The sequence below is a fragment of the Triturus cristatus genome, chromosome 6 (genome assembly GCF_964204655.1).
Source record: "Triturus cristatus chromosome 6, aTriCri1.1, whole genome shotgun sequence".
NCBI classification, from domain to species: domain Eukaryota; kingdom Metazoa; phylum Chordata; class Amphibia; order Caudata; family Salamandridae; genus Triturus; species Triturus cristatus.
The window spans coordinates 744,112,119-744,121,960 of NC_140589.1; the positions used below are offsets into that span (position 1 = coordinate 744,112,119).

Here is a 9,842-nt window from a genome sequence, read left to right on the forward strand (position 1 = left end):
CCTGTCCTGGGGCACCTGGCTGCATGCCGTACGTGGCTGTCTGTGGTGCCCCACCGGCTGCCTGCACACACGTGCCTCAGGCACGTGCCTCAGGCTGGCTTCCCAGGAAGGGTGCTGCCGGGATGCTGGCCCTCCTGCAAGAGCAGGGGCGTCTGGCAGCCCTTGGCTCCACCTACGCTTTGTTGTTTTCCGACTACGACCTCAGATCAGACGTGGCGACCTGCTGAATTTAAACATATTACTAAGCGGGGGAAAAGAAACCAACCAGGATTCCCCTAGTAACTGCGAGTGAAGAGGTAAGAGCCCAGCGCCGAATCCCCACCCAGCGACGGGCGTGGGAAATGTGGTGTACAGAAGACCGACTCCCCGGCATCGCTCAGAGGGCCCAAGTCCTTCTGATGGAGGCTCACCCCGCGGACTGTGTTAGGCTGGTAGTGGCCTCTGGCGCGCCAAGATCGGGTCTTTTCGGAGTCGGGTTGCTTGGGAATGCAGCCCAAAGTGGGTGATAAACTCCATCTAAGGCTAAATACGGGCATGAGACCGATAGCCAACAAGCACCGTAAGGGAAGGTTGAAAAGAACTTTGAAGAGAGAGTTCAAGAGGGCGTGAAACTGTCGAGAGATAAATGGCTGGGGCCAATGCAGTCCGCCCAGAGGATTCAACATGGCGGGAAGGTCAGTGGCCCAGGAGTTCTGGATCCCCTCCGCGGGACCGGTGAATGGGCCCTATCCTGCCCCCACAGTGCACATTTCCTCCACAGCGGTGCGCCGTGATTGGCTCTGGGTTGGCTGGGAAGGCTTTGAGGTGGCAGGTGGCCCTTCGCTCTGGCAGAGGGTGTTACACACCCCCCCGGCAGCAGCTTTGCTGTGTCCGCAGGGCAGTAGGAGATTTGACTGCCTCTGCGCCCTCCCATGGGCACCTGCTCCCGGGCCGCCCCTTGGGGTGCGCTGGGGTGGGGAAGGAGGGACAGGGCCCCCTGCTCCTGGCGCGACTGGGGCGGAATGTGTCAGTCAGTCAGTCATAACCACTTTAATCGATTAATTAAAATCATAAAAGTACATCACAATAATTCGTACACATAAAAACTTTACAAAATACAGTTTAAAAAATAGTTCACATAGTGGTCGACCAAGCCAATAAATATGCCCCTAACAACAGTATACAAACTGAGCATCAAGTTTTTTCCTTTTCCTTACCGCAGTTACTAAAAAATTAGCAATATTAAAAATTATCCATGGGGAGTCGAGTAATTGAAGGTACATCAGTGCTGGTTTTACTTGGTAGAAGCCTCTCCCTTGTAGCAAAGGTAAAATGTACTTTGTTCTAATTACTGTGTAATGGTTACAGAATAGGATAAAGTGCGTAGTATCCTGAATTGAACTGTCGTCGCAATTACACAAAGCAGCATCTTCTGGTTTGCACCAACCTTGAAAACTACCTAAATTAAAATGTATTAAATTAAAACGAAATCTTGTCAGCAGCCAGCGGTGAAAATGATTCGAGATTAGTCTAAGATAGGGCTCAATCTGGGGAGAAGTTATTAATAAAAAATGTGTCCTTACTGATGCTTTATTGAGTTCCACCCCCTCCCGCTCTAAAGACCTTAAAGTCAGGAATTGGGTTTTAATCTGGTTAACATCCCCTTTAGCAATTGTTTCTGGATTGTCATAGAGCTCAGGGCGCCCTAAGATGTAAAATGATTTCTTAATGTACAGGAGCCACGGTATATCTAGAGCTCTATCTAGCCCCATACAGTCTTTTAAAATCAGTCGATTCAGGGAGAGTTCGGGGTTCAGCCATGTTTTCAACCAGAATACCAGGGGGGCCAGGCTAATATGATCAGACACATAGTTCATTCCCAATTCTTGATGGATTGAAAAAGTCGGGGTAGACTGGGGGACAGAGAGAATAGAGCGAAGGAATTTATTTTCTACAGTTTGTACGCCCTCTGCTTTTTTATATCCCCAGATAGCAGCTCCATAGGTCGCTAAGGCCAGACATTTCGCCCTATAAATGGCAAGAACTGCCTCACATGGTTTGCCACCCAGCCGTCGAGTAAAACTTAATATAGCTGAGGAAGCTCTACCTACGCTATTCTTCTTAGCTAAAAGCTGGGGGGTCCAAGACCACCTATCATCAAACAGGACCCCCAGGTAAGTAAATACCTTTACCTTTGTAACCTCAACTCCATTACAGTAATAGGTTTTTCCTCTGTTTTTACACATACCCAGGGACATAACGTGTGACTTAGTGCTATTTACCACTAAATCGAGAGAGTTCATGAACTCCGCAAAGGAGTTCAATAGTCGCTGCAAACCTAGAGGGGTACGTGCCAACAACACGGAATCATCGGCGTGCAGGAGAACAGGTAAACCACTGTTGCCTATACGCGGGGTGTCCAGGCAGGCCTTACCTAAAACAATATCCAATCTGTTAATATATAAAGTGAAGAGTATAGGGGCAAGGATACAACCCTGGCGAACCCCTCTAGATGATTTAAAGTGCTGTGTGCATTTCCCCTCATGAGACACCCTTATAGCAGCATGTAGGTCTCTGTGCAAATCCGCAAGAAAAAGGACCAAGCAAGGATCGATGCCCATTTCCAACAGGATCGTCCACAGCTTTGATCTGTTAACCAGATCAAAAGCTGTGGACAGATCCATAAAAGCCAAATATATGGTACCTTTTATTGATTTAGTATACTTGTTGATTAACATGTACAAATTAAGACATTGGTCCATGGTACCTCTGCCAGATCTAAAACCATATTGGGCCTCCGATAAAATCCTCCTCTCCGATACCCAGTCTGAAATTTTGTGCAAAATCACTTTGCCCAGGATTTTCACTGCTGAGTCAATTAGCGAGATGGGCCGGTAACATCTCGGGTCCCCCCTCTCTCCCTTCTTAAAAACAGGTACAATAATTGATTTGAACCAGGACACCGGAAACCCATTCGCCACACTAGCATTAAAAACGTTAGTTAAAATGATACTCCAAAACTCGGTGTCGCCTTTGATAAGATCCAAAGGGACGCCGTCTGGTCCTGGGGCTTTATTTGAGGCCGAATCTTTTATAGCCTTACATACTTCATATTTATCAAAGGTTAGGTGGTTAGTAGGAGACGGTGTTTCAGAGGCCTCAGGGTTGACCAAGGTTATATTGCTAGCATAAATTTGTTCAAAGTGCGCCAGCCACTCCTCCTCTGGGATATTTATTTCCAAAGGGGCATTTTCTTCTCCTGTTAGGAGTGGGCTATTCACAATATTCCAAAACTTGGCACTATCCTTGAGGACCTCCACCGAGGTTAGTGCTTCCCAGGCCTCTTTCTTAAGTTCATTTTTACGCCTCTGAATAGTTAGTTTATAATTTTTCCTTAAATTAGAAATTAGGGCCTTATCCCGGGGTTTTTTTTTCAGTGTAATTAATAAGGTTTGATGGGCCCTAGAACAGCTGGAATCAAACCACTTTTTCCCCTGAGGTGGGCGCAATTTACTGGTAATAGTAAGGTCAGAGGCAACCTGGGAACAGATATGATCATAGGCAGAAATAATTTCTCCCCCCGTAGAGGAGGGGTCCAAACACTTCCCAAACGCAGAACTATTTTTTACCAGTAAGTTTTCCATGAAATCCTCTGGGACTACTTTGGCCCATTTTAATTTCCTTCCGTGATCACAGGGGACTAACGTAACAGGTGGAGGTAGAACCAGGGATACATCCTTGCGGCAAAAACCCTTATCTAAAACTAAAATAACAGGGTTGTGGTCACTAAATGGAGACCGGAGAACAAAATACCTAAAAACCCACTTTAAAAGAGCTGGTGATAAAAAAATATAATCGATAATTGATTCGCTGTCCCCCGCTTCAAACGTGGCAACCCGTTGACTCTTGGATAAATGACAGGGCTCAAACAGGTCCGCTGAGTGAAGAAGCTCCTCAAGGGCTTCTCCCTTTATAGAATGTTCAAAATAAGGGGATACAGCGTGCGGGGGGCCATGTAAATCAACAATCTTACAATTATCTACACAAAGATGAATATTAAAATCACCCATAAAAACAATTTGTACCAAAGTGGTCTGACGAGTCCTATAAGATTCCAAGAAATGTAATAAAAAACTAAGATTCGCGTTCACAGGAACACAGTCCCCAGCATTATAAAAGTTAATAAACAACATTTTATGTTGCGACTCTAATGTACATTCCAATATTTGACAGTTAAGAGAATTCGTATCTAGCTGAGTGATCTTGGCCTTTAATTTTATCGAACAAAGGAATAGTAGGCCACCCTTAGCTCTTCCGGCGGGTGATGGTGATGCAGGGAGAAAAAAAGATTTAAAACCATCAAGCCACAGGATATTTTCCCTAGACCACGTCTCTTGTAAGGCTATAATGTCAAATGAAGAGATGAATTTGAACCAATTTGCATCTTCTTGTTTAGACCGTAGCCCGGCTACATTCCAGCTCCTTAGTTTCACACATACACCATAATCCTCAAGATTAGTAGGATCACCACCGATGTCACTAAGTATGGGGACTGATGAGGGTAGTCAATCATTAGCATCTAGTTGTGACAAGGGTAAAAACCTATTTGCTAAGGCGATAGTGTTTATGGGCGTGTCTATCCTATTGTTACTGGGGTGACCCTGGAAAGGGGCTTTAATAGAGCACCAAGGCTCGGGATCAGCACTAGGGACTGCACAACGGGCCACAGGCAAAAGGCGCACCGTTCGTGTTGGGGGATGATATCTCCCTCGAGTCGAAGAGGAGGTAAGGGGCAATGGATAAAAGAGGCTTAAAGGAACAGCCCTAATGTTAGAATCCCTAACCCAATCAGAGGCATCCCATAACAAACGAGGGGCTACATAAGGATTGTTAAAATTTACCACCACACAGTCTCCCTTAAATTTTTTCTTGGTTTCACCTATCCATCCAACCCGCCTGGCTGTCAAAATATAGGGCGATATATTGGCATCACCCGAGCAGTTCTGGTCACACCAGATTCTAGTATCTGCCAGTAGTTCCTCAGGTGTTTCGCTTTTCCCTTGCAAGAGTGGAGGCACATTTACCAAGATAACCACCAATGGAACAGCCTCAGGGGGAAGATTAATGTAAGGGTGGACTGGGGTAGTGCTTGAAGTGTACTCACTAGCAACATTAACCTGAGATGATACATGGGGCTGTGAGCTGGTATCCCTATTTGGGTGCCCCGCTTGAGCTCTGGACACTGGAACTACAATGGTGGGGCTTGGGTTTGACAATGGGTCACCAGTCTGTAACCTGGGAGATACACCCGATACCCCACTAGAGGGGCCAGATGATATTAAATGGGTCGAGCTAAGGGAAGTGCTCTTTTGTAGTGGTTCAGATGCCTTGGTCATAGCTAAAAGTGTAGACTCAATTCGGGAACATTTCTCTAATAAACTGGCCACACACATATTCAGCATATCAACTATGTCTTTAGCAATGTTAGTAAGGGACTCCTCAAGTCTACTAGTGAAAATATTTTCCACCAAGTCCCGGACAGATGAATGAAGGGAATCAGCGTTCACTTGGGTAGGCTCCGATGTATTGCCACTGGGTAAAAATTCCCGCTTATGTTTATTTCTTTTGCCCATTTTCCTTGTGCCTTTTGGTTGGGGTTTGGGTTGTCTGTTAGTGGCAGGGGGCTGGCAGATGGTAGGTTTAGGCGAGAATAACGGGGGGTCAGGGGCCAATATGTTTTCAGCATCATTTAGATGGTTATGGTTCACAGGTGGGGCACCAATAATAACAAGAGGTTCTAATGGAACTTGGATGTGCTCCGATGACTGTAAGAGGCCAGAGTCAGGCGGTTCGTTAACATTGAGGCCCAATTCTCTCTCTGCCTGAGCAATTTCCGAGGTTAGAACCCTCACAGCAGAGGTTAGATATGAGATGATGCTTCCCGATTTTCTAGGGACTTTGGCTTTGGTTCCCCCCTGGGCCTGGGTAATATGTAATTTCCGCTTACCCATAGTTGCGTCCTGATGATGTACGGGAAAGAAAGTGGGCCCGGCTTGGCCTCCTCTGGCCCCGGACGGCCACAGACGGCCCGCCCTTAGCCCGGGCTTCGCCCGGCGCCCGCCCGCGTCCCGCGAAGCGGGAGGCGCAAGCTCCTTTGTAGGTCCGGTGCAGGGCGGAGGGAGGGGCCACAGGTCACTACAGTGCCCCACTACCTCCTGGGGCTTGAAGTCCGGTCTTGCCGCAATCCGCCTGTGTGCTCGAGTACAGACCCCGCCTGAATCAGCTGCGACGCGTGTCCCGCGAAGCGGGAGGCGCGAGCTCCTTTGTAGGTCCGGTGCAGGGCAGAGGGAGGGGCCACAGGTCACTACAGTGCCCCACTACCTCCTAGGGCTTGAAGTCCGGTCTTGCCGCAATCCGCCTGTGTGCTCGAGTACAGACCCTGCCTGAATCAGCTGCGACGCGCGTCCCGCGAAGCGGGAGGCGTGAGCTCCTTTGTAGGTCCGGTGCAGGGCGGAGGGAGGGGCCACAGGTCACTACAGTGCCCCACTACCTCCTAGGGCTTGAAGTCCGGTCTTGCCGCAATCCGCCTGTGTGCTCGAGTACAGACCCCGCCTGAATCAGCTGCGACGCGCGTCCCCTGCGTGAATGTGCTCAGTGCAGCCCGACCGCATTGTGCCGCCGGGCGGGGAGGCCCATGCAGGGAGCTAGGGGTCTGCGGGGATGTCGGTGACCCACCCGACTCGTCTTGAAACACGGACCAAGGAGTCTAACAAGTGCGCGAGTCAGAGGGCCCAGCGAAACCCTGTGGCACAATGAAGGTGAGGGCCGGCGCATGCCATCTGAGGTGGGACCCCGCCGCACTTCCAGCAGCGGGCGCACCACCGGCCCGTCTCGCCCACTCCGTCGGGCTGGTGGAGCATGAGTGTGTGTGATAGGACCCGAAAGATGGTGAACTATGCCTGGGTAGGGCGAAGCCAGAGGAAACTCTGGTGGAGGTACATAGCGGTCCTGACATGCAAATTGGTCGTCTGACCTGGGTATAGGGGCAAAAAATTAATCGAACCATCTAGTAGCTGGTTTTCTCTGAAGTTTCCCTCAGGATAGCTGGCGCTCGCAGTCCTCAGTTTTATCTGGTAAAGCGAATGATTAGAGGTCTTGGGGCCGAAACGATCTCAACCTATTCTCAAACTTTAAATGGGTAAGAAGCCCGGCTCGCTGGTGTGGAGCCAGGCATGGAATGCGAGTGCCTAGTGGGCCACTTTTGGTAAGCAGAACTGGCGATGCGGGGTGAACTGAACGCCGGGTTAAGGCGTCCGATGCCGACGCTCATCAGACCCCAGAAAAGGTGTTGGTTGATATAGACAGCAGGACGGTGACCATGGAATTCAGAATCCCCTAAAGAGTGTGTAACAACTCACCTGCTGAATTTTCTGAGAGACATCGATATTTGTACAATTTCTTAAGATGTGCAGAGTAGTCGAGCCGCGGGGTGGTATGCATGTGGGTGGCAGTGTGCAGCCTTTGGTCCTTTTGAGAACACTGATGGGACTCATCCCATAATTCTGAGTTCGGCTCCCTGGCTGCGTGGGGCGCTATACGTCTCGCCGGGGGTGGGGTCCGATGCGGGCACACTGACAGGGGGGGTGTGGGTAGAGAGGGGGCGGGGTGGGGTGTTAGGGACGGCAATGCTGCAGAACTACTTTCTCCTGTACTGTCCTAAGTTGCCTAGTTCTCTTGCAAAAGATTACTGTATGTAACGCTGATTTCATGCTGCAATAGTTAGGGAAAAAAACAATAAAAATTGTTTTAAAATAACAACTCACCTGCCGAATCAACTAGTCCTGAAAATGGATGGCGCTGGAGCGTTGAGACCATACCCGGCCGTCTCCTGCGCTGAGAGCCGCGGGGGCTAAGCTGTGATGACTAGGAGGGCCGCTGCGGTGTGCACGGAAGCCCGGGGCGAGGCCCCGGGTGGAGCCACCGCAGGTGCAGATCTTGGTGGTAGTATCAAATATTAAAACGAGAACTTTGAAGGCCAAAGTGGAGAAGGGTTCTATGTGAACAGCAGTTGAACATGGGTCAGTCGGTCCTAAGAGATGGGCGAGCGCCGTTCGGAAGGGACGGGTGATGGCCTCCATTGCCCTTGGCCGATCGAAAGAGAGTCGGGTTCAGATCCCCAAACCTGGAGTGGCGGATACAGGTGCCCTCGTAAGCGATCCCAGAGAAGCCGGCAGGAGCTCCGGGGGGGGAGTTCTCTTTTCTTTGTGAAGGGCAGGGCACCCTGCAATGGGTTTGCCCCGAGAGAGGGGCCCGAGCCTTGGAAAGCGTTGCGGTTCCGACGGTGTCTGGTGAGCTCTCACAGGTCCTTGAAAATCCGGGGGAGATGTTGTAAATCTCGCGCTGGGCCGTACCCATATCCGCAGCAGGTCTCCAAGGTGAACAGCCTCTGGCATGTTGGAACAATGTAAGTACGGGAAGTCGGCAAGTCAGATCCGTAACTTCGGGACAAGGATTTGCTCTAAGGGCTGGGTCGGTCGGGCCCCTCCCGTCCCTGCCCCACCGGGATGCGGGGACGGGGCCACCATCCCTTGTGGGTCAGCAGGGTGACCAGATGGCTAAGGCAGGCCGGGCCCCCCCTTCCTTCTGCTCCCGTGCAAGTCAAGCAGGGAGGCAGGCAGCCCCGGGGAAGGAGCCTCCTAAGCGGTGGCCTCGGAGCGCCTGGCCACCCTCGCCATCGTCAGACTGCAAGGGTGACTGGGTACGGCACCCTTCCAGGCCATCTGGGTGCTGGGTCGTCCCCGGCCATCTGGTCACCTGGCTGCCAGACCAGATGGCCCTGCGGGCTGGGGGACCAGATGGCCCCATGGGTCGGACGACCAGATGGCCCTGGGGCTAGGCGACCAGATGGCCCTGCGAGCCAGGCAACCAGATGGCCCTGCGAGCCAGGCAACCAGATGGCCCTGCTGGCAGGGCGACCATATGGCCCTGCGGGCCGGGCGAACAGATGGCCCTGCGGGCCGGGTGATCAGATGGTCCTGCAGGTCGGGTGACCAGTTGGCCCCGCGGGTCCGGTGTCCAGATGGACCTGCAGGCTGGGTGACCAGATGGCCGGCCGGCCTGTCGGCCGGCCTGACTCCTGCTTTTGTCCTCCCCCAGGGTTCTGTAAGCCGCTACTACGTTGGGTCTTAATAGTTGAGGAAAATGGGCTCCCCGGGCAGGCCGACGGGGAGAGGACATGGCCTGGACTTAACCCTTCTTGGTTCCAGCCGAGGGTCCGGGTGCTCTGGACTGGGTCTACTGGGGTCTGGGAAGGCTCTCCTCAGCCTGGCTATGGCTCGGAACCTGGGACCAGGCCAGGGCTTGAGCTCCCTCCGGCAGGTCCCAGGGTGCGAGAGCCCCCTGTCCTGCAAGCCAGCCGAGGGTCCAGGCGCTGGGGATGAGGGTCCACCGGGGCCCGTGGAGGCTTTTCCCGGCCTGGCTAGGGTTCGGAAGCTGGGACGGGGCCTGGGGATTGAGCTCTGTCCAACGGGCCCCGGGGTGCGTAAGCCCACTGTCCTGCAAGCCAGCCGAGGGTCCGGGTGCTGGGGACGGGGGTCCACCTGGGCCTGGGGAGGTTCTCCCTGGCCTGGCTAGGGTTCGGAAGCTGGGACTGGAGCTTGAGCTCCGTCCGGCAGGCCCCAGGGTGCGGTAGCTCCCCGTCCTGCAAGCCAGCCGAGGGTCTGGGCGCTGGGGACGGGGGTCCATCGGTGCCCGGGGAGGCTCTCCCCAGCATGGATAGGGCTTGAAAGCTTGGACCAGGCCCGGGACTTGAGCTCCATCCAGCGGGTCCCAGGGTGCGGGTGCCCCCCATCCTGCAAGCCAGC

At 52.4% G+C, this 9,842-nt stretch overlaps 1 pseudogene; it reads left to right on the forward strand.

The window, feature by feature from the left end:
• The first annotated feature begins 6,735 nt into the window (after positions 1-6,735).
• Positions 6,736-8,431, forward strand: LOC146817807 (28S ribosomal RNA; annotated as a pseudogene).
• The last annotated feature ends 1,411 nt before the right edge of the window (positions 8,432-9,842 follow it).